This window comes from Mesoplodon bidens, assembly GCF_964165515.1.
Source record: "Mesoplodon bidens genome assembly, chromosome: 7".
In the NCBI taxonomy this organism is placed as follows: Eukaryota; Metazoa; Chordata; class Mammalia; order Artiodactyla; family Ziphiidae; genus Mesoplodon; species Mesoplodon bidens.
In genome coordinates this window covers 93,196,007-93,221,402 of record NC_138164.1, presented here as the reverse complement: position 1 = coordinate 93,221,402, position 25,396 = coordinate 93,196,007, and the positions used below count along the sequence as shown (strand labels likewise).

Sequence of the window (25,396 nt, the reverse complement as noted above, 5' to 3'; positions counted from 1 at the left end):
ACTAGGACTGTGCTAGGCATATAGAAGTGTTCAATAAATAGTTGTTTTAAAAAGAGAGTGAGAAATAAAAACAGGAAGGGAGGGAAGGAAGGAGCTGAAAGAACGGTCAGTCATGACTGCCTTGACCAGGGCATCCTAGATGTCAGTAGTATTTCAGTGGCCAAAAAATGAGTTGTGAGTCTCAGAAGCATGGCCAGAACCTCAGCTGCTCAGGGTTAGAGCCTCCCTGGCTTGGTCCTGGGAGAGAACATTGTTGATACAAGCACTAGGGCAAGAAAAAGTCAGGGCCAGAAAAAGACTTACAAGGACACTTAGAAGGACGAAAGCAGCAAATGTGCCTAGTTTCTCCTCCTCCACCACTTCTAGAGGCCACTGTCCTTAAAATAATAAGAGCCAGATTGATCAAGTGTGCCAGGGGCACTGAGCTAAGCACTCCTCACCCATTCTTTCCATTAGTCCTCACAATAATCCCAGGATGTAGGGACTATTATTATTATTACTATCCCCATTTGGCAAATGAAGAAAGTGGAGCTCTGAGAGATGTAAAATCCTCGGTCACACAGTAAGGCCTGCGTCCTTAAAACTTAAGGATTAGTTTCGGCTGGATAAAGTCTGAAGCAGGCGAGTTAGGGAGCTTGGATGGGAGGTGAATCCCCCTTCCTCTGGTAGAGGCAGGAGTTAGGGAAGAGGACAGGCCTGGGGTGTACATCAGCGCCCTGCTATGACCTAGAAATGTTTTTTCTCTCACAAGGGATTATCTACGTCTATATAAAAATCTGTGCTTTTTTGCCTCCCTCTGGGAAAGCCTTTAAGGGAAAATATCCTAGAAAACGGACCTGTAGTACTTCTGCTAAGGGCGAAACATTTCGAGGCATGGAACGTGAAATTAAGGCACATGCACTCAGGAGCCAAAAGAACCAAGTCAGCAAGCCTCGCTATCCAAACTCTGCCCTGTTTCCATTCCCTTTTCCTGCCTGCTGCCTGATCAGGGGATGAAGGGTGCATGCTAGGAAGGGCTGGACAGTGGACCGTCATGAAGGAGCAGTGTTTGGTGGCATCTGTCCCAAAGGGAACAAAAAGAGTCTTTCATGAGAGCGTCTCACTAGAATCAAGACCCAGTTGGAACCGGTGCCATTGTCTCCCCTTTGGTATTAGATCCAAAGCAAGCTCAATGTGCTTTTGTCAATTTTCCTTCAAATGTGAGAGGTCTAGCACAAGCATATGCCCCTTCCTTAAACTGCGGTTCATTATTTAGCATTCTTAACTTGAGATGCATAGTTTAAAGGGTTCATGAACCTACTGGAGTTGTATACAAAGTTTTGTCTGTGTGTTCCTTGTCTGAGAGAGGTCATAATTTTCATCATATTCACAAAGAGGTCAACAACCCCCCAAAATTGAGTATAATGAAATTATAAATAAAGTAAGTTCTTTTCGAGTTGCCAGGTCCCTTATTATAAGATGTGCAGAGTTGACTTGGGGAAAAGATCAGAAACCCTGACTGATAAAATCTTTTCTCATTATTCTAAAAGAGATCTGTTCTTGGGCCTGAATGACACAGCTCATCTCACAGTCTAAAAGCCTAAGACCTTGGAATTCTGGCATATCACTGGTTAATGTGACTACCTACTCTGTGGTAGGCATAACCCTAGGCACAACAATGAACAAGAGGAAATCACAGCAGTTGCCCTCATGGACTTCAGAGCCTAGTAGCTGACAGAGGGAGGGGGGAGGGGGAGGGAGGGAGGGAGAGGGAGAGAGAAAGAGAGATAGAAAGGGGAAGGGAGGGAGAGAGACATATTTTTGTCCAGAATAGCATCTTCAAATAAATCATACTCATTTTCATAATCAATGAAATTAATTAATTTTTTTGCCACAATAAAGAAGAAAAAATCTTAACTGAATCTATAGCATACAGCTTTGTTCACCTTGTGTGTGGTCTCTCCTGGAGGGTCACACAGTATCATTAGTGTGAGGCATCATCTGAACGTCCCTTCTTCACTCTGTATATAAGCTGATCTGTGTGTTCACAGGATTTTATCTTAAATAGTCTATAGGAGTCTATACTTTCTCCACGGGAAGTAGCACAGCCTTCCACCGCAGCCACTTATCCTCCTCTGAAACATCTACCACTCACACTTAGATTTATAATTGGAGTGATACTCAGAGGATATTGAAATTTTGAGTGTCTGTTCTGTTACTGTTGTTCTGAGAATAAACTAACTAAGGGTGTTAGTTAGGTAGCCCATTCCGTAGTAGGTATTTACCATGAGAGAAGCAGCATTATATAATGGCTTTGAAGTCACCAAACTAAACGAGGTTCAAATCCCCGCTCTGGCACTAATGAGCTGTGCAACTTTGGATGAGCTGCTCAACCTCTCTGAGTCTCAGTTTCCTTGTGGTAATACTTACTGTATATCTTACAGGGTTATTGTAAGAGTTTTATGTATTTTATGCAATATAAATACTTTAAAATGTTGGCTCCCTTCTTCAACCTGCTTTTCTTCTTATCCAGAATCAACACCTGCCTAACTTTCCTTCACTGTTGTTCTGCTGGCATCTGAAATGTTACATTCCAGAGCGAGTGTGCTCCTATCCCCAAATGTCCTTAAATTTCTGGAATGCCCTTCTTTGCTTCCTTTGAGAGATTTTTAAATGACAACTCCAGACCTACGGATACTGAATACAAAGAAAGGCTGAGTTCCATGGTTCTGACCCTTCTACTTGACAGGTCTCTAGAAAAGTCAGTCCCTGCCAAACACCAGTGAGGACATACTGAGCGAAGCCCAGTTAACTGGCCTCAGTCACAGACTGACCCAGTTTGAGAGTGCTGGTGTGTCTAAAAGCAGCGGTTTTAAAACTGGGGTACACATACCTTTGTGGTACCTAATGATTTTCCAGGAGGTATTTGGTCATTGGTAATTCAAAGGAAATTAACATCCAGATCCTTACCTTCCATACATACTCTTTGTTAAAACTGATCTCTCCCGGAACGTGCTTGTGATCTACAGGTTCTCTCTTCAGCCACTCTCACTTTTTACAGTCACCTTACTCCTACTTCAGAAAAGAAAGGCATACCCCTCATCCTCCCGAATCTCACCATGGGACAATTTTAGAATGCCTTGCTTCTAAGAGGAGCCCTATGAGAACAGGGTAAGAAATAGTGAAGGATATAATCCCTTATTTCATCCAGGTAATAAACTCTTGGCAAAGCTGTGTGCCCTTATCTGTCTATCCACAGATCTAAGAATTCATATTCAGAAATGAGATGGTTGTCATGAAATGCGTACTAATATGTTTATTTTAATTGACAAAATGAAATCAGACTTGGATCTGACAGAAAGCAAGACTGATTTGGCTGGATGGTTTGACCATGAAAACCATCTTTGCCAATGTGATTACACAGTGAATCTCGCCTGGAAATTTAATATGCTAAATCTGTAGTGCCAAAGTTTTGACAAAAATGTATATAAAGCTCGTACTATGCAGTATGTCAGAATTAACATCCTTCTCAACTATCCAAACTTGACATATAATTTCAGGAGTTAACTTAAAATGGGCAAGGAGGCACATAATGTTTTCCAGATTATTTTTTGGGGGGTATAAGAACAAAAAGTGTAGCTAAAGGAACTGAGAGTTCCTAAATCATGACCGGGAGAGTGATGTGACCCTTAACACCCCCTAGGGGTGGGGGTCCAGGTGACAGAATGGGACGAAGGAGCCCAGCCAGCAGAATGCTGTGTCCCCTCTGCCAGTTGGGCGCGCTGCCTCATGAGCAATCCTTTCTGTCTTGTTGTGCCTGTGAAATTGAACTGTTAGAGGCACGCCCCAAGCCCCAGTCCTATTCAGCCCCTAAGCACCTGCTCATAAAGTGATTAAGATCAAAGAGTGTTTCACTGCCCGACAAGCTTTAAGACAGTCCATATAGATAGGCAGCTCAGTTTTTCGGCTTCCGTCCCCAGAGGTGGACGCTTGTAAGAGGAAGTTAATAAATGAGGTGGGTAAGGCACTCTGATCTCGCAAGTTAGTCTCTTTTCCTGAGAATACAATACAACTTAATTTGATGTGGCATCACTTATATCGCTGAGTCCTTGGCTATTTATTCATTATTGATGTAAAAAGCATTATTCACTTAAGAGGATGGAGAAATTAAGAGGCATCAACAAGGAAGGCAGGCTAGATTCAGTTGAGATGCAAAAAGATAGATGAAGTATTCTCCAGAAAGGACGCCACATAGGTGTCGTATGAGGAATTGATGGGAAGTCTCCATTCACCATCTGAGGCTGCAGATGCTCACTTCCAGTGAGAATGTGATCGGCCTAGCTGGGGGACGGGCCAAACGGCCAGACCCGGAAATACTCCTCCACCAGACAGAGCAGAGCTGCTACTTTTGTCTCCCATGTCACCTGTCCCAGTAGCCTGGGCTGAAAGTGAGGGGTTACTGTGCTATAAGGAATCAGAACTTACATATTTAGCTGCTGCCTGTGGAACTAATATAAATTAGTTTTAAGAGATGTAAATGTACATTTAAAAGAGATACAAATACAAAATAAAGTAAAAAGTCCTCCCCGTTTATCCTGGGTTAACTGAGAAAAACATCAGAGGACTTCACAGCTCTAGTCCTGCCTTTGTTGTGTGACTCTGGGACCCAGTTTCCCCAGCTGGGAAATTAGGACACCTCGCGTTGTAAGTGAAATTTACAAAAATTCAAACCAGACAAAAGCGAAGCTCCTTTCTGACTTAAACATTTGCTGAGCTAATTAATTAGAGCTCATTTATACTGTTTTTTTCTCTTGCTTCCTATGCACTGGATGAATTGTACTGTTTGATCAATAGCTAGTACACACCGTAGTACTGTGAGCTCTATGGGCAAATGATTTCCCGTGATTTCCCAATTCATCGTGGTTCTTAAAGTCTAAAGTGGTACCAACCCTTGTTGTGCCTTCCTTCGCAAATCACAGGAAACAGGGAGAAGGGCCCTTCTCTCTCTAGATCATGTTATACTTGATCTCATGAATCCTCTCTCCTTCAGTAATGACCACTGTTCACAGACGGCCGACTTAATGTTCCAGGCACTGTGCTAAGCAATTTATATACACAATCTCACTAAACCCTAACAGTAGCTTTAGGATAAGTATTATCATCTCCATCCTACAGATCAGAGTGGTGAGGCCAAGAGAAGCTACGTGACTTGCTTGAGGTACAGAGCTTGTAAATGGTAGATCCAGCTTAATGCAGACTCCAGAACCCTCAGATATGAAAATGCACTCATGTAAGAAGAGAGACATAAACCTGATCTTCTGACCCCTGGTTACCCAGACAGTAAGTGACAGCCATCAAAGATTAAGATCTCTGAGGTTCAATTGTTTACCTGAAAAATGGGATGATAATATCTATTTCCAAGGGTTGTTGTAATGAGTTGGAAAGTCCTTGCAAGTTCTTCTTTAAGATGAAAAAATGCCAGAAAAGGGTAGGATGACTACGGAAGGAGAAGGAAGTAGACCCTGGGTTTGTCTCTCAGCCCTCACAGCTGCCTCTGCCCCTATAGACCGACACAGGCACCTGTCAGACAGGTCTGGGGCCCCAGGGCGGCCGCAGGTCCGCACGTTGACCACAGTGCTAAGTTTGATCTCCATGTACCTTGCAACCTGTTTACCGTTTTTATAGGTGGCTGCCTTCTTGCACTTCACTTGGGGTTTCTATGGAGGATGGAAAGGCGCCAGCAGGCCTGTTCAGGCAAGGCCCTATGATAGGGAGACACTTGAACAGAAGTAACAGGCAGGCTTCTTAGCCTGCCAGTGTCCCATGTGCTCTCAGAACTCCCTTCCTTAGGATTGAGTCTTCTGTTACTGCTGCTGCTGGATTTATAATGGAATCAGTTCCAGCCTTTTTTTCTTTTAATTCAAAAAGCAACTTTTTGTTTTTCGCTGATCTGTATTTTCTGTAGCAAACACGTATTGCTTCTATAAAAAGAAAAAAAACCCCATAGTGTTATGCACTGGTGATAATCAACATTAACACATTGAAATATACTCATCTATACCCCTCTTATGCATATGTAAAAATATATACTTCACAGGCTCTTTCATAATCTATTTTTTTCATTCAACTATCAATCATGAATACCTTTCCTTATCAAGAAATGTATTTCTATAAGATTATGGTTCACGATTAAGTTGTATGGATTTATCATACCTAATTGTTGGACACAAATTACTGCTACCTTTTCACTATAACCTACACCTCTCTGACACGTATTTACGGTGGTGAATCTTTAGGTTCACCCTTAATTATTTCCAAAGAAAAAAATTCCCAGAAGGGAAACTCCTGGGTCAAAGTAAAAATTACAAAGATAGTACAGAGGGTTCCAATATCTAGTTTCCTCTATTATTAACATCTTACATTAGTGCATTTGTTAGAATGAATCAACAAATTTGGTACACTAGTATTAATGCTAGTATTAACTGAAGTCTAGATTTTATTCAGATTCCCTTAATTTTTCCCTAATGTCCTTTTTCTGTTCCAGATTTCACCTGAGATACCACATTATAGTTAGTCATCAGGTCTCCTTAGTCTCCTCTTGGCTTTGACCGTTTCTTAGACTTTCTTGTTTTTCATGACCTTGACAGTTTTGAGGAGTATTGGTCAGGTATTTTGTTGAATGTCCCTCATTTGGGATTTGTCTGATGTTTTTCTCATGATTAGGCCACGGTTACGGGCCTTGAGAAGGAAAAATCACAGAGGTAAAGCACCATTCTCATCACATCGTACCAAGGGCACATACTATTGATATGACTTAGTGCTGTTGATGTTGACCTTGATTACCTGGCTGAGGTAATATCTGTTAAGGTTTTTCCACTGCAAAGTTACTTTTTTCCCCCTTCACATACTGTACTCTTTGGAAGGAAGTCACGATGAGCAGCCACACCTAAGGAGTGAGGAGTTATGCTCCCCCTGGTTGAAGGTAGAGTATCTACAAAAATTATTTGAAATTCTTCTGAACATGAGATTTGTCTCTTATTCATTTATTTATTTACTGATCATTTGTTTATATCAGTATGGACTCATGGATACTTATTTTTACACTCTGGGTTATAATCCAATACTACTTGATTTATTTTGTTGCTCTAACTGTTCAGCTTTGGCCTTTGGAAGCTCTTTTAGTCCACTCCTGTGGCCCCTGACATACCCTCACCAATGTAAGGGTTGTTCTGCAGTTTTGGGGGAGCACTTCTTTACTTTCTGACACTACAAAATGCTCCAGGCTCATCCTGTATATTTTCTGCCGCAGTCCTAGAATCAGATATTTCTCCAAGCAAAGGCTATGTATTGAATATTTTTAAAAGGATTTGCTATAACCCTGTTAAATTGCCCTCCAGAAATCAACTTGTACTGATTTACAATCATTACTCATACAGGTATGAGAATGCCCATTTTCCCCACATCCTTGCCAACGTCTGGCAGTTTCAAAGTGTCTGAGGATGAGATGTGTGTGTGTGTGTGTGTGTGTATGTGTGTGTGTGTTTCTCCTCTCTGAAATAACTTCTATGTTATCATTTGGTTTCCTGTTGAACTTCAAGAGGAAAATGCCACGGGGGCTGCAAGCTTTCCCTTTTCTCTGCCTTTCTGTTGGTCTTCCCCAACCTCCCTTCCCTTCCCCACCGCTGCCGGATTGCACAGAACTGACGACCTCCTGTTGTGAGGGCTGAAAGGAACCCTTCTCAAAGCCTCTATTAGGGCCCAGGCAATTCCAGCGGGTAGGGGAGTGAGATGCAGAAAACAGCCCAAGGGTTTACCTTCCGTGTTACCTGCACCTTCAGGAAATCCACCCGACCCGGTTTCCTCATCTTTTCTTGGCAAGTGAATAATGGAAACCAAATCTCAAGCAGTTTCCTTCCTCAGAAATCTTAAGCATGAGATTTAATAAAATGCTGGACTTCCAATCTCCTGCTGCCTCAGCTGCTGTATCTTAGAAGTTACCAAAGGAAGAGGAGAAAAGAGCAATCAACAAATACACTCTTGACATTAATCTCTGATCTCTGAATGAACAGTAGGCTTTTTTTTCCAAGGGTCCCATATTAGTTCTCAGTAGTTTTGAGTCCCATGCTGACCTTAAATTGAGGTCCAGAAGTTGTAGAAAGTCAGAAATTGGAAGCACACCAACTCTCAAAACCTGCTTCTCATGTCACAGAGGGTTATGGATGTGGATTTAAGAGACAGGAACCCCTAGGTTTGAGTCACAGCTTTGTCAATTGCTAGCTGTGGGACTTTGAGTTCAGTGCTCTTACCTGGAAATGGAGGACAACTTAGTACCTACCTGAAAGAGTTATTGGAGCATTAGATGAGGACTGATATAGAGAGAGAGTGCTAGACATATACAGAGAGGGCTTGGAATGGTCCCGGGCACCGAGAAAGTGCTCAATACAGTTTATGGTTAGACGAAGCAATCAAGGCTAAGAGAGGCTGCAAGTTACCCAGTGAGTTGACGGCGGTGAGAGTAACTGAAAATCGGAGCTTCTGGTTCCTGAAAACACCGTCATGCCTGCAAAAGCCTCACTTAGCAACAAAAGAGAGGGCTGACAGTGCTGTCACACATGCACTATAGGCATCATTCTGTCAGGTGAATGGGTTCAAGATCGCTTCTCAAGCCTGGTCTCTTGGTGTGTGATAATAGGCCGTTCGCTGCTAACAATGGCCAAAAGCTGTAATTAATTTATTGGGTGCTTTGTATGTGCCGACCACTGTGCTCAAAACCTTAGAAGCACCATCTCCCTCTCCCGCTGAGTCCACCAGCAAGTTCAGTCCACTCCCACCACACTTCTATCCTGGGCCTGCCCATTCCTCTTCTCCACTGCCACCACCATCTCTTGCTTGAACTGCTGCAGTTGACTTCCGACTGGTTTTCCTACTTCTATTCTTACTTCACTACTGTTTAGCTCTCAAACTGCATGCAGAGTACTATTTTTTAAATGTGCAACAGATTATGTCACTGCTCCACTTAAAAATCCTTCGACGGCTTCCTATAGCCTTAGAATAAAGCCCGTGGCCCACAAATCCCTACATGATTTGGCCTCTGTTTATCTCTCTAACCTATTTCACGCCACTTGCCAGACACACTGGCTGTCTCTCTGCCCCTCAAATGAGCAGAGTCTGTCCCTGTCTTAAGGCTTTTGCATCTGCTGGTAAGTTTCAAAAGCTCTCCCCTCACAGCTTGGAATGCTGGCTCCTTAACACTTAGGTCTCAGCTCCAATGTCACCTTCTCTGAGGCTTTCCCTGACCAAGCAATCTAGAGTAGCCACCCACCCTACCCCTGTGCTATTACATTAGACTATTGTATTGTCTTCACAGCACTGATCACTATCTAAATTGTTTTGAGATGTAAGGGTCCTTAACTATTTTGTTCCCTGTTACATCACTAGTACCTGATAATGTGCCTGCCACCAGTGAAACCTCAACACAGTTTTTTTGAGCGAATGATCAAAACAGCCCCCCAAAGAATTATTGTTCCAGAAACATTCCAAGTCTGCCCAGGCAAACTGTGGGCAACTTGCTCGTCTCAGAGATACTGCCCAGGAATCTCATGGACAGCTTACTATATAGGTAAGCCCAGGCTCTGCTGATCTTCTAACTCTCACTGCAATCACCAGGCACATATAACCACTGCGGGTACCAGCTGTGGATTAAATGCTGTATCATAAACGATGATTACTCTTACAAATGACTAAGCCTTACTGGTAAAGGATGTGTGTGTTTGATGGACAAGGAATGCTGTGTCACTGAGGGCAAAGCATAAGGAAGGTCATGTCCAGCCCTTTCTAAGCAAGGAAACTTGAAGAACCAATTCACCTCCATGAGGAAATGTTCTCACCTTCCTTATAAAACAGCTGCACGTTTGGCAACTTCCAGCCCTCTACAATCCAGCTGACTCAAGGCAGTCTTGGATTCCAGGACTTCAACCATTCGCCCCCTCACCCTAATGGTCTATGGAGGGAGAGAGTCATCCAGGCCAAGATGGAAATAAAGGGAAGTTTATTCACTGCTCCTCTCCTTCCTTTGGATGAAATACCAGCTGAGTTGCAGATCCAGGAGTGGGACAGCTGTGTTAGTTATTGTGGTGGTAGCGACAGATAGTGGAAAAGCACACAACTAAGAATCAGAGACATGGCTTCAAACCTCATTCCGGTACACAACAGCAGTATGACCTTGAGCGAGAGGCCTCTTTAAACTAAAGTTTCCATGTCTGTAAAATGAAGATAATGATACCTGTAAGTACTCGCTAAATGGATGCTACTATTATTTCCTAGGCCCTGAACTAATCACTTCACCAACATTTCCACATTCAGTTTTCACAATAATAACCCTGTATAACAGCATTACCACTCTATTTTACAGATGAAAGAAGTGAAGAGTAGAGAAATGAATAACACCCCAAGTTCCACAGCTGGCAGAGCTGGAACTAGAGGGCCTGGCCCTTGTTTTTAACCACAGATGGAGGGCTCAATGTTGAGTGAAGGCAGCTATCAGGGGACTTGTGAAACCAGCTTGGCTGCATTTATCCAGCCAGGTTACTGGTAATGCCTCATTACCAGTAGCACAGATGGTAACCTCTGGTGATTGCTAATGATTTTTCCAAGGCCTCGGCAGACTCAAACTCTAAACCGTGTACTAGAAAACTACCTCCCTGCTATAGGGGATCCCAATAGTCTCTTTTAAAGAAAGGTACAGCCAGATGTTTTCAGTTTTTTTCGACCACAGCCAGTCTGTGACTTTCCTATAGCAACCTGGCTGCAAGGTAGCCATTTCCCTCCAATTCTCACCTCGGTTCTTGTGAGCTCCAGCAAACAGAGTCATGCAAAAGGGTCTGCCACCAAGTCACCACCCCCTGGACGGAGTCTCTCTGGGTCAGACATCAGTTTCAATTTCAATTTCATTTGTCCTGAGGTGACAGGCACCCAGGTCTCACTCATTTAATTAGGTTGCATAGAAAATATCTTTCAAGGCCTCAGCTGATTTTCACTGCACCGAACTAGAGAATAAAATTGGCGTTAAGTCGAGATAATGCCTCCTTGTCTGCCTTCAGGGAACCGGTGATGAGGGTGGTCTGACAGATGCCTGCTTTGCCCTTGCAGCCTCCAGGGGTTCAGGGACTCAGCATGCCTACACGTTACACGTGGCTGTATTGTAGATGTCAGTCTTTGCCACTTGAACTTCTTGGAGGCTGAGTCTGTTTCTCATTGACCATTTTACCTCGAGTGTTTAAGAACATGCCTGGTATTTAGGACACATCTGGTGGCTGGCACACAGCATCTCTCACTACCTGCCTTGGCCTAGAAGGGATTTAGCTGGTGAAGTGAAAGCTGGGGAAGGCTGACCTTCAGGGAAGAAAGCGGGTGCAGCAGGAAAGCAGACCTTCCTCCTAGGAGTGCTCAGACCTGCCTGCTAGGAGAGCGCCTGACGGAGGAGCGCGGCATGCGAGGATCGCCCACTTTGGGGAAGGACCAGAATTCCCACCCAAGCCCTCTGAACTGCGTTGACTATAGCAAAGCATCTCAACCTCCCTAAGTCTCAGCCTCTTACCTGTGACACAGGTAGTCATTCATTCGCTCTCTCAGTGAACAAATGTTTATTGAGTACTCACAATATATTAGGTACTGCAACAGGTGCTGGCGTTACAGTAGCGAGCCAGACTGACAAAGTCTGGTTCTCATGAAGTTTAATTTCTAGTAATTTGTTTGCTCCCTTATTAGCAACTAATAAGGGAGTAAACAAATTAATAATTTCAGATAGTGGAAAGCACTATGAAGAAAACAAAGCAGGGCCTCCCTGGTGGCGCAGTGGTTGAGAGTCCGCCTGCCGATGCAGGGGATGCGGGTTCGTGCCCCGGTCTGGGAGGATCCCATATGCCGCGGAGCGGCTGGGCCCGTGAGCCATGGCCGCTGGGCCTGCGCATCCGGAGCCTGTGCTCCGCAATGGGAGAGGCCACAACAGTGAGAGGCCCGCATACCGCAAAAAGAAAAAAAAAAAAAAAAAGAAAACAAAGCAGGATGCTGAGATAGAAAATGGTGGGTGCGTGTGTGTTGGGGGGCAACTCAGGAAGGGGAAGCTATCAGGGTCTACTGCTCAGAGTTGATAAGTATTAAATGAGATAATGGATGCAAAATATTTAGCATACGTACTAACAAGTAATGAGCACTCCACCAAAATTCCATTGTTTTTATATTACTTCCTCCTGAGGTCAGCTGCCCCTCTTTCACCTCGCAGTGGCCGAGCCCCTACTACACGCCGGGGAGGGGCATGCAGAGGGGAATCAGGCAGGAGCTCACAGTCTGGCAAAGAATATAGCCTATGTGCTATGAGCAAAGGAAGAAGTGGTAAATTCCACCTATGGAGTCAGAAAAGACTATCACTTAATGCTGACAGATGGACTGGTATTTTCCAGGAAGACTACAGGACCAGAGGAAAAGCATGCCAGGCGGAAGGAAGAGCTTGAAAAAACTCTTGAAGATGAGAAAATAGCCTGGCGTGTGCAGAGAGCCGTGGAAAACTCAGGCTGAAGCGTGAGAGGGCACACTGAGAGAAGAAGTATCTCATCAGCAGCTCCTAAAGCTCATCTCCATGGGTCTTGCTTAAAGTGTCTCCTGAGAAGATGGGGTCGGGGGGATGTGGATGGGAAAGAACAGGAGATGAGAAGCGTGTCGGGGCTCCATACGGCATCTACCACATGGCTACCACTCCATAACGTGAATAAGGGCTATGCTGAAAGTGCTCCGTCCGAGGTCTGTGTGACGCTACCCAAGGCGGCACAAACAGATGTTTCAAGGGGGGAAACCAAATTCCCAGTGGTAACTCAAAATAAATCCTGTGTCAGGGGAAGGCAGGCGTCAGGCTGCTCAAATGTGACTACACCATCAGCACAAGTCTGAGATTCAGCCTAGAAGAGGAATGCAAGTGCCAGCGTATGATGCCGGGGGTCTGGAGTGAACGGACTCTTGCTCCCAAGCAGAGCCAAGGACTCCCTCTTTGCCAAAGCCAGACTCACTTGTCCAAGAGTCTAAGGCCCAGGCTGGGGACATGAGAGGGCCCTGTAATAGGGAAACAGGAAACTACAAGGAGGTTTCTTGTGCCAAGTTAATAACTCAGGCATCTCTGCCAGCACATTTTCCCTGAGATGAGTGTAACCGCAGAGGAGATGTTTGTGTAAGGGAACCATTCAGATAGAGCCCCGGTTCCCTGTCTGTTCACTACCCTGTCCTATCCCTGCCCTTGCAGTAAATGCTCTTGTCATGAGTCTCCCCAGGAAAGGGGAAGAAATTAAGGAAGCCATCTCCACCCTCAGTATTCCAAAAGCTTGTAATACAGCCAACAGGTCTGGACTGCAGGAATCTGCCCCTGCTGGGAGGAAGGCTGCTTAATGCAGACAGCCCAAGAGATGAACATCACACCCACTGGGCATTCAGCCAGTCTCACCAGAGGCTCCCCTTGGACTCCAGGTTAGTGCTGTCAGGTGAGAGAGGGCACTAGTCTGGCCAGAAGAGAGGAAGATGACCCCAAACACATGAATACACCAAGCGGGAGAGCCAAAGCAAAGTGAGAAAAGAGGAACTGAACGCTACAGGTCTCCATCCTTTTGCATGCCATTGCCCAATCACAAGACTGAACAAAGCCCACCGCTCTGACTCAAAGGGCTGCACTAGGCAATGGAGGAGATCATATATACCCAACATGGCATCATGCAGAAAGCAGTCCAGCCTTTGTCACGTTCAAAAGATCTCTGCCTAAGTCAGTGAGTCTAAAGACCGTATCAAAGTCGTCTAAGGTACTGCACTTTCGGCTTAGCCCCCAGAGTTAAAAATCACTAGATATTACAAGACAAGAGTAGGCCATGGGATCACCATAAGCCACTTGAGCACAGATGAGTTTCTGGCTGAGTCAGCTGTCATCTCAGAAGCTGATGGGTTAAGATGGATGGTTACGTTTTGCTGGGGAAAAAGAAGTAATACTCTTTAAAGGACCAGGACTAGGGTATAAGTACAGCATAATGAGGGAAGCAGATAAAGTTTATTAAAGACACGTTCTGCCTTCCTCCTAGGTTTTCCTGAAGCCAGCTCCGCTGTGACACTCCAATGACATAATCCTACCACTTCAGACCTGTTTCATGCATCTGCAGAAGAACCTGTTTATGGCTCAGTCTCAACATAAATCAGATGTCATTAAGATTTATCTATAATACCCGGAAAGCGACTGTTCTCAGCTGGCTCAGTTATAGGGCTCAGCCAGAGCAGACAATCCAAACACCCCACCAGGCACCAGGGGGATGTTCCCCTTGGTATCGAGTAAGGCCCAGTCACCCTCTAGGCCTGCGCAGTTGAGGGGTGTCTGCCAGCAATCTAGATGGCTCCCTGCTGCCAGACTCTCAACCCCGGCTTTCAGACTGAGAGGTGCAGGACGGGCACAGAGAAACCAAGGTTTGCATCCAGTCCTTCCACTTATTACCTGGGTCCCCCTGGACAAAACTTACTCCACCAGGCCTCGGTTTCCTCATCTGTAAAACAGGGTCCATGGCTCACAGGTGCTTCATGAATGTAAGAGCATATGGCACATGGTAAATGCTCATCAAGGGACCGCTCTTGTCATGAAATGGTGTGCAAGACAGTGCCTGCACGTACCCAACCTTCCCCGCATGTGGCTCGGTTCCCTTCTTCTTGCCTGGATTAGATCCTCTCTCAGGCTCCACATTCAAAGTCCCAATTAGAATTAAAGTTTATACACAACAGGAAGCATATCAGGTGGCTCTTCTACATCAGCATGAGAAGTTAACAAAAGTGCATTTTCTCTTCCCACCCACTCCCCCGCTCACTACTTAAAACACGGCACAGGGTCCTCACCCAGCCCAGCACAGATAGGTCGTAGGGGCAGGGGGCGGGGGCGGGGAATGACAGAAAAATAAATATTTCAGCTCACCACTTTGGGGGAAAGATGCGAGAATTCCTTTAGGGGTTGTTTTTAAATTAAAAAACATCTGCTGTGAGACTATAAAGCCACTCCCCCCTAAAAGTTATTTTTAGGGCCCTTGGCTGAAATCTATACCAAAGGGAAAAAAAAGAAGTCGGAAAAGAAGATGATGATTCTGTATATAAGAGTTTAAGAAAAGCCTATGGCACTACGTGTTTTATGTTCAGCTGGAAAGAGAAAGCTCTATTCCTTCTCAAAGTGCTCCTCCAATCTCTCTGAAGCCTGAGTTCTTTTTTATTTCACCAGCTTCACTCAGATATCGCTGTCATATCACGTTGTGTAATTTAAGGTATATAATGTGATGATCCGATACATGTGTACATTGTGAAATGTTTACCACAATAAGGTTAGTTAACAAATCCTTCACCTCACATTAATTACCATGTTGGTATTGTTGTTATGATCTAAGTCTGATTTCTGCTCAGAGCAGAAATCAGATGGGATGAAGGATTCTGGTGGGTACTCAGATGCCTCTTCTTGTCCACTGATGAGGATGGGCTCTGAAAATGGGGTTAGATGTGGGGACCAAGGCCGGAACCACTGGTCTATAAGGAAGACAACATGATCACCCACTCAACTCTTACTCATTTTAAATGGCATGAATGGTCACAGTGTGGCTGTAAAGGGCACTCTTGCTAGGGGTCAAAATGAGACTCTCAGATGAGGCCTAGCACAAGAATGTAAAAATCGTCTGGAGGAGGAAAGTAGAGTAACTCCATGAATCTGACCTAACTCCATACCAGAGGCTTTATTTTTTCTCTTTCATTCCAACTCCCCCCTCCCCTCTCCTCTGGTAAAGAACAGTAATAGCATTGAAATCCACAGATAATCCTTAAATCTCTGGGGCAGCTCCACTTCTAAACTCCCCCTTGACACTGACGGTTTTAACAGCTGCTAACAAGTCATAACAAGGACCTCTCTTGCTCCAGCCTGGAATATCGATATCCCTCCTCTTTCCCTACTCAAATCATACCAGCCTTCAAGTCTATGTCTTTCATGAGGGTGTGATGACCCTCCAGCCTACAGAGACAACTCATCAATCCCCCTCAGACTCTCAGAGTCTGGGTCCTGCCTGTAGGGCCCAGGGGAACTTAGCGATTATAGTGTTCATGGGGGAGTGGTAGAAATGCAGGATCCGGAGGGCTGGTGAGACCAGGTGAGACAGAAGCAACCTAATTAAGAGAATATGCATGGAAACTGCCACGGAGGCAAGGCTAGAGGGGCACAGTGGCAGCTGGAGCAGTGAGCCACGTCCGTAAACAGGATCATTCATTACAAAGTCCAACCTTCAGAAGGTCCAGGAAAGCTAGGAAGTAGAATGCAAGGTGGGCAGGACTGAAGCATTCAGGAAGGAGGCTGTGAACATGATGGGCACTGGAAGGCGGTCCTGGCTGTGTGGTTTGGGGCAAAGCACCTGAAAGGTTCAACTAAGTCACACAAGACTGGGCACTAAGCACTTCATGTGAAATCCATTTCCCTGGCATTGATCCCCGCCACCACAGGCATCTCTTGTGGTGCTATTAACGTGGTGTGAGGCTTGCCTTTTTCTCCTCTGGACAGGGAGCAGCCCCTCAAAGGCATGTACTGCGACTTATCACAACTCAGATTAGCAGTTTTGTGTCTAAGACTTGTGAAATGAAGATAAGGACTTTGCACTTTTCCTCCACTTCCTGTACGTCAATCACCTTCCCCTTGGTGAAGACAGTCGGAATTAGAAGGTTAAAAAAAGTGGGAGGCAGTCTAGACGCCCTGGGGTGGGGGTCAGGCCATGGGATACTGGCTGGCGGGCTCCAGTGTAGGCAGGATACTCCTAAGGGCACTGCCCGCCTCTCACAGTGATAACACAGACACCGCAGAAATGTACTTCAAGCTGCCCTGTGTTCATTATCTTTGCTTTCATTTTGTTTTGGGTTGGTGTTGTTTAAGAATGTGGAAGTTTACCCGTCCCATAATCCTCTACTGATTATACTTCCAGACTGGATAGAGGTGGCAAAAGGTGTGAGAGGAATCTTTGGAGCCACTCCAGCTGTCTGCCAGTTGCTCTGGGACCCGTCATCTCTGCTTTGCTGGAGCACAGCCTGGCTCCCTCCTCTAGTCCCCACTGCTTTCCCAGAGGTCAGCCACAAGTTCACATCAAGCAACAAGCAGGGATTACAAACTGTGTGCCTGCTGGGAATATCTTTCTAGTGTCAAGCAACCATTAAAAGCACTTAAGGAGATCACAAGAGGGAGATGCGAGAATACTTTGGGGAGGTATAGTATAGGGAGGGCAGAAGGGAAAGCATCAGCCCACCTCCTGCCTTGGAGGGAAAAACAGGCCATAAAAAGCAAAATTGGTTCTAAAGAATGGGGCTTCCTTAGGAAAACTACAGAACATTGTATCTTTCAACCACTCTCCTGCTGGGGCCAAAACACTTCAGGGTGCCTGGGAAACCTTTTGCTAATAAGGGGTAAAATGACATTTTAAGCAACTATGTATTTTTTAAAAACTATTCAATGAGCATGTATTATAATACGTACTAACATAGAGTCTCTCATCCAATTTGGACTGCATTGTTGTGAAGAAGACACGATGATTCCCCATTTTACAGATGTGGAAACTGAGAGGTCAGTGGCTCGACCATGTTTGGAGTTCAGGTTTGTCTGATTGCAAAGCCAATATTCTTCCTACCAAAAAAAAATGTTGGGCTGTGACTCCTTCCCAGGTCTGCATCATTCTAACCTACCTGTTGCTACGCCTGGATTAACTAGGTACTAGCATGGGTGGTCTGTAGAGCACAGTGGGCTTTCCTGTCCACAGATTAGAGGAAGAGTAAAGCTATCTGTCTTAAGTGGGCTAACTGAGTCTCTGTGATTGAATCTTTCTTCAATCTCTGGGTGCCAATAACCATCTAAAAGGGAAGGACTGGTTCTGAGATAAGCAGATAATGTAACCTTGGGAAAGTCACTTTCCTCTCTGAGTTTAGTATCCTCATCTGTAAAATGGGTCTCATAAAACCTATGTAATACTAAATAAGACACCTTATTAAAATCCTTAATATTATATCTGGCACAAGGTAAATACTTTATAAATGACAGCTATTATTGTAATTTCTGTTTTATTTCAGATCAACAGTTTTGGAAAATACACAGGTTTAGCATCAATTTGTTCCCATTCAGTAGATGCTGTTTATTGTTAAAATTTTTTTTAAATCTTGAGTTTGTTTCATACCTAAGAACAACTATAACAAGAATGGCAGTGGAAGCACAGACAACTTGAGTTGAAGAAAGAGAGACATATTGTCTCTGGAGCTGGTCCTTTCCCTTTCTGTTCAGTCATCTTAGAGCAGACTATAAGCACAGGTATTTAGAGACTAGAAACTTTTGCTATATACACATATGGCAGGAACCTTGAGCACTTTAGGAGGGGAAAGACATGTGTAGGATGAATTCATGCAAATGGCTTTGCTTCTAATTATATAGTCCCCTGAAGGCACATTTGCTAGAGGAACTCTCTTAAGGTGGGCAGCTCCTGGCGGGGGCGCAGTTCAGGCTGGTTCCCTGGCTTGCCAGCCATCTTAATCGAGCAGGGAGCAGCGAACTGAAGGAGAGTCAGGCTGACACTGTGTCCTCGCCCTTGCTCCTCACTCTGACTCCAACAGGGGCACAAAGACCCAGAGGTTCTTGGTGGGTTTTAATCTCCTGTACTCAAAGCTGCTCTGGTGGTAAACTGCATCTTCTTCTGCTCTCTGTCCATGGAAACCTGAAGCCACTGCTGCAGGAGACAGCTTCTATCTGCATCCTCATTTCTGCACCCCCTTCAGAAAGGCTTTCTAGGTTTGAAGCAAGACTAAACCCTGCTCCAGGGCAAAAGTAAACTGTGCTTCAAATCACTGCCCCCGAGGAAATGGTAAACAATTTTTCTCTTACTGTTTTACTGCTTTTCTTTTAGAGGATACAGCAAGCCATTCCAGTCATTTGAATTTGCAAGAATGGAGAATTTGGGACTCAGAGATTCAACTCACAGCTAGATTCTTTTGCATTTTAACTAATCCCCCAAACAGTATATTTGCTTCTACAGAACTTCCTGTAAAATAGTAGGCTTTTCAGTATAGGACAAGTGCCAGTAGCTTTTTGGCATGAAGGAAGGAAAGAACAATAACTTCTTTAAGGTTATTGCACTGGTCTTAACTGGGCTTATACCTGTATGTAGATTTGGGGAAACTAGTTCTCTCAAGTCTGTCTTTCAGGTATTGACAGAAGAGTCAGGTGATGCAGTATGTAAAAATTAAGCCTCCAGAGACTCAGAGGCAACAGAGAAGGACAGACATTGAAATTCCACAGCCTAGGTTTTTTGTTTTGTTTTGTTTTGTTTTGTTTTGTTTTGTTTTTTGCAGTACGCGGGCCTCTCACTGCTGTGGCCTCTCCCGTTGCAGAGCACAGGCTCCGGACGCACAGGCTCAGCAGCCATGGCTCACGGGCCCAGCCACTCCGCGGCATGTGGAATCTTCCCAGACCAGGGCACGAACCCGTATCCCCTGCATCGTTAGGCGGACTCTCAACCATTGCGCCACCAGGGAAGCCCCACAGCCTAGTTTTTTGATAGAGATTTTCAGCAATAAAAAGCTGGTGCGATTTAAGATTACTTAGAGACCTAGAAAGACATTTTGCTCTCCCCCAAGCGAAATTTTAGAGTCTTGCTTGCCGTTTTTTGTTAAAGGCAAAACCAAACATTTCCAGACCCCCTGATGGATTGCATATTGCAAAAGCACACACGCACACACCCATACCCATTCTAAATTCAGACTGCAACCTCTACTCCTTTATTTAATTTGCCTTGCAATCACTGAGTCAGTAATCCTAAACTGAGTAGCCAATTTTTATTAATGGGTAACTCCTGCATATCTAAAAGACTTAGCTGCAATAGGTGAGGTATAAAAATGTAGGATTTTACAGAAATTTAGGATACTCCTACATTCTGTAAACCACCACATCACCTTCTTTTAATTTCTAGAACCTTCGAATGAGGACTCACAATATTGGGCCTCACAGGTTATCTTCCAGGTACCCTTTAAGGGCTGAGATCCCAAGCCTTGGAAAGGATATGTTTGTCATAGATATATCTAAAAAGATATCACCCCAAGAACCCCCTGCAGGCTGCAGTCTAAATGTCTGGCACCTTACGGCCCACATATTGTTTCAAACATAGGGGAGGCAGTTGCTCACATAGCTGAATACCCCTCTGCACAAAGGGGCTACATTCTGCCACAATCTGGCATTTCAGACTCTGTGACTATTTACCATCCCTCTACTTCACAGACAGACTCTCATCATAAAGATCAGGTCACATAACTAACCCCAAACTGAGCACATTCTGCTCCCTGGTTGGCCTGTGTCACTATCTACCCTCAAAGTCAAAAAGTCTGTGACCGTGTGTGGCCGACTGATGGGGTGATTTGCTGGTACCAAGCATATCAACCTTGCTGGCTGTGCACATGAAGGCAAGAAGATCTTGGGGTACCCCCAAACCTGGTTCCCTCAATCAGCAAGGCTTTCCCTCCACCTTTCTAACAACATCTGACTGTAATTTGTGCCCATTAAGTAGGCCCTTCTATTCCTAAGGAAACCTGCTTGCGCAGGTTTGCTGATGTGCACAGCACATTACTTCCAATGTGCCCTTCCAGGAAAGGGCCTGACTCCCACTTCTGGTGCACAATTCATTCTGACCCAAACATCCTATCTGCTGCATGAATGCAAAAACATATGCACACACACAGGGCACCCCTCATTTTCTCCGGAGTAATGGGAGCCTGGGCAATACTTTAAGTATTCACTTACCCACATAAATGAGAGTGGAGCATTGAAAACACCCGTGACATCTACACAGATACAAAATGTATTCATTATGGTCAGTGCTATTACAATGACAGGAAATGCATTCCTAATGGCAGGACGTTTGAAATAATGTGTTGCTGGATTCTGTATCCATAAAAGCAATAATGAAGAAACAGGAGTGGGTCAAATAAAAGGAGTAAGAGGGGCACGGGGGATGAGGTCTGGGCAATGTCAGTGAGACGGCACATCCACTGGATTCATGGGAAGAGAGTGACGATAGTTTAAAGGTAGGAGGGGCGAGAAGGGCACCTGGCTGACATTCTGGAGAACTGAGGTTTGAATCCTGGCTCTGCTATATGCCAGCTGTGTGATCCTGGGCAAGTCATGTCAATATCCCCTGAGTTACGTCAATAGCCAGACTGCTCACTTTTAAAAGGAGGAGAGCTACCTCACAGGACTGCATGAGGAGGACACGAGAGAGCATATGTCAAGTGCTCAGCTACTCTGGTGGGTAATAAGCATGCGATCAACATCAGCTCTCCTTTTTCTTCTGGCTGTCACGAAATAAATGCACAGCTCTGTGATTTCAGGCATCATCTAGCTCTCTGAATCTCCAAATCCAAGTTTCTTCTTCGGCGAAGTGGAGCTAAGAACACCTGCTCTCCCTACTGTGTGAGCTTATTATGAAGAGCAAGTGAAATGGAATGTCTGGCATATACTATTGATTGGCTGACTCAGTCATTCTCAACTCACTCCCCCTGCTGCGTTCTATTCTGGAGCGTGGAAGGGTCAAATATGTGCCTACCGAGCCTGTACTGCAGTGGGGGATGGGGACACGGATGGAGCCCAGTTCAAGCCTGACACAGAAGCATAATAAGTCTTCCGGTGGTGGGCAGGGGCTGTGTGCTGGGAAAGCGTTTACTTCTCTGATTAATACAGACATGGCCCTTCTTTTGACCCCTTCTCCACGCTTGAACATGGATGTGACACCCAAAGCTGCAGCCCTTTTTCAATCATAAGGCAACAAGCACGAAGGAAAAGCCCAGGGAGTCTCAGAGGCACATGGCAGTACTGACATCATTAGCCACTGAACCAAAGCCAGCAGTCACCTCCCTCCACACTTATTATGTGAAACAAATAAACCTTTGTTTGCTTAAGCTACTGATACCAGAGTTCTCTCTTACTCAAAGCTGAGCACAATTCCAATACAGTGCATTAAGCACTCCGGAGAATTAAAAGCCCCATATACATAAAGTACACGATCTTCCCTCTGCCAAGAAGTTCATTCCCTTGGACCCGTCTGGCTAATTGATATATATCCTTTAAGCATGGGTTTAGTAGTATCTCTTCTAGGAAGCTTTCCAAGACCCTATCCCTCACATTTTTCCCACCCTTTGGACTTCTCAAAGCATTCCATAACACCCCTATCAGTGCACGTTACACTGCTTTGTAATGATCCATTTACTTGTCTCTTTGCTCCACCAGTTGCTTAAAAGGCCTCAACAGCAAGGATTCCTATTTTAGCCATTTAAAAAATTTCGTAGCACTTGTCATAATACCTGGCACACAGTGGATAACTCATTAAGGATCTGTTGAAATACTGAATAAAACAACGAAAGAATGACCTGAAAGGGCATGAGGTAAATGATAGCCTGTGTAGCCTTAGTATCCATTCATATTTTTCAAACACTGCAAATAGCTTTCTAATTCCTATTATTACTTTCAGGGTATCTAGGCTGGGGAAGCATAGGTCTATTCAGTGATTTGCCGTTTTCAGTCATTCCGCTTGAGCCTTATTTGAGTTCGTGACATTCCCTCATTCCAGCCTCCTAAATTATTTTCTGCTGTGTATTTATTGAGTCCATACTTATCTAGACAAAACTAATTTTATTTCCTTCCTTGTTGTTTTAGAATTTACCCTTGTGATAACCAAAGACATCCTGGGAATAAATGTTATTTGGCACCAAAATAAATGTTCACACCATCCAGCAGCTCCCTTCCGAGGTGTCTTGAGTTCTGTCTGTGTGACTGGAGCTTCCGGAGGCGTCCTGCTATCTCTGCCATATCCGTGTCCTTACCATCCTGAATGCACAGTGTGCAGGTCCTCAGGCTGAGCCTAAAGGATGTGGTTCTCTAGCAGGAAACAGATGTAAACTCTCGTGTCCCCTCTCTTCCAATAAAGCCAGCTTGTCTCCATTACTTGTATAGATCACAGCCTTCTTGAAGTAACATTACTAATCCCATTGCAAAATATCCAGAAAAATGAAATATTATGATTCAGATTATAAATCAGAAACATGTTCTATTATTAGGCACATTACATTAAAAAAAATCTAAAAGGTGAAGTGGTCTCCCTGTGACAGTCACCAGTGGCCAGCCTCAAGTCTGAACTCCCGTTCCCTTTGCCTCTAATGCTCATCATGCCCATTTTTGCTTGGCTGGCCCCTTTGTTCAGTCTGGTTTCAGCTCAAAAGTGACCTCCTTAGCCCTTCTTTGAACACCTTATCTGTAGCAGCTTCTTCTCCCCAGCTCCCTTCTATGGAGCCACCCTGTTTCATTTCCTTTCTAACACTGCTATCTGAAATTATTTTATTTAGTGGTTTACTAGTTTTTTGTCTATCTCTTCCCACTTGAATTAAATTCCACCAGAGAAGGGATCTCATCTGTCTTGTTCGCCCTGTATCCTCAGCAACAAGAGCTGTGTGTGGCATAATATAGGTGCTTAATAAACTGTGTTGAAAATGAATAAGAAGAAAATGGACAGTGTGTATTCACTCAGTGTATCCATTTTGCTGCCATTTACTTGAGTTTCCCTTTGGGAGTGAGGATGAAGATGAGGTTGAGGGCTATCATGAATCCTTGGAGGTGGTGAGGTTAGCTTTGGGAGGCTATGTGGAGTTACGGAAAGAGCGAGAGTTCTGGTTCTGCCACTTTACTACTTGGCACATGTCCCTTACTCTCTCTGAGCTTCAGTTTTGTCATCTGAATTGTTTCAGAAGATCAGTGTAACAATTAAATGAGACAGCGATGGCACATAGTAAATAAGTTAGTTCCCCTCTGCCTGTTCCTTAAGGCTGTAAAAAGAGGAAGTAGTCCAGGAGCCCAGGGAAAGTGGTCTAATGCTTTTTCCCATTCTAGCAGTCACCTTAGCAACCGCGACGATTCTTCACGGAGACAATGTCAACCTGCTGTATCACGGAGGTTAGCCCACAGGCCAATTTTGAAGTCCTGAGTATATTCTCAAAACACTGAGCATGAGGCTACTTTGAAAGATTATTAGAAATGTATTCCTCTCCTCTCAACCTTACATCAACTTACATTAAACTGAGGCTGATGTTATTTCATAGAGGTAAGCTTATCAATCTGGTTTAAAGAGCTCTGGGTACTGATCCTGCCACAACGTGCGCTTCTTGTAGTCTCATCAAAGTCAGACATTCAGGGCTTCCCTGGTGGCGCAGTGGTTGAGAGTCTGCCTGCCGATGCAGGGGACACGGGTTCGTGCCCCGGTCCAGGAGGATCCCACATGCTGCGGAGCGGCTGGGCCCGTGAGCCATGGCCACTGAGCCTGCGCGTCCGGAGCCTGTGCCCCGCAACGGGAGAGGCCACAACAGTGAGAGACCCACATACCATGAAAAAAAAAAAAATCAGACATTCAAAGCCATCAAATTTTGTGGTCTCCAGGCCTGCTAGAGACACTTCTGGTGACATCTTCTTTGATAGATATTTACTTGTTTGAACACATTTAATTCCTTACACTCAATTTATTCTACCCATTCATTTGTTAATTCAACATGCATGAACTGAGTGCCAACTGCATGTTTAGCCCTAGTAGTAAGAGTTACTATATCCTAGCAGTTACTAAATGCTAAACACTGTGCCAAACCCCTTATGAGCATGAGGTCATTCAATCTTCACTTCACCCCACGGGCATTATGATTATCCCCATTTTACAGACAAGAGAGCTAAACTGAGGAGTTTACATCAGTTGCTTATGTGGACAATTAATGGTGGCTAGTACTTTAACCTAGGTCTTTCTGACACCAACCCCATTCTGTTTCACAGTACTCTAGAAAGCAGGTCTTGAAAATGCACTTGGTACTTATCAGGGTCCTAGATACATTCATGAATTAAAAAGAAACAAGGCTAGACTACATGACTTTCTCACAGTAGGCACTCCATCTTATTCTTCTTTGCATTCCCACCCCCTTAAACAATAATGAGAATGTGGCTCCTGTCTGCAAAGATGTAGTAGAGCCAAATAGACAAGTGTGCATGAAAGACCTTAAGAAGAAGCCCAAGACACAAAACTGTACAGGGTACAAAATGTGTGAGTGATTATAGCTAGAGAATGGGTTTTACTCTATAACCAAGTAACAAAATGAGGAGACTGGATTAGCCTGGGCATTAGAGACTCAAATGCTTACAGGGGCCTAGTAGGTAATATGAATGAATGAAGTGAATAAATTGGGCCAGGTGGAGTCTGGTAAATTGCAAAGTACATACCCCATCTAAGGAGCCAGCTGGTCAATGTCATGGGTAAATATAGATCCAGTATTGCCAGAAATTTTGAAT

At 44.6% G+C, this 25,396-nt stretch overlaps 1 protein-coding gene across 2 annotated transcripts in view; it reads right to left on the bottom strand.

The window, feature by feature from the left end:
• TRIM44 (tripartite motif containing 44) overlaps positions 1–25,396 on the bottom strand; it is a 117,402-nt gene that overhangs the window by 10,496 nt on the left and 81,510 nt on the right. The gene's annotated exons all lie outside the window — the stretch shown is intronic.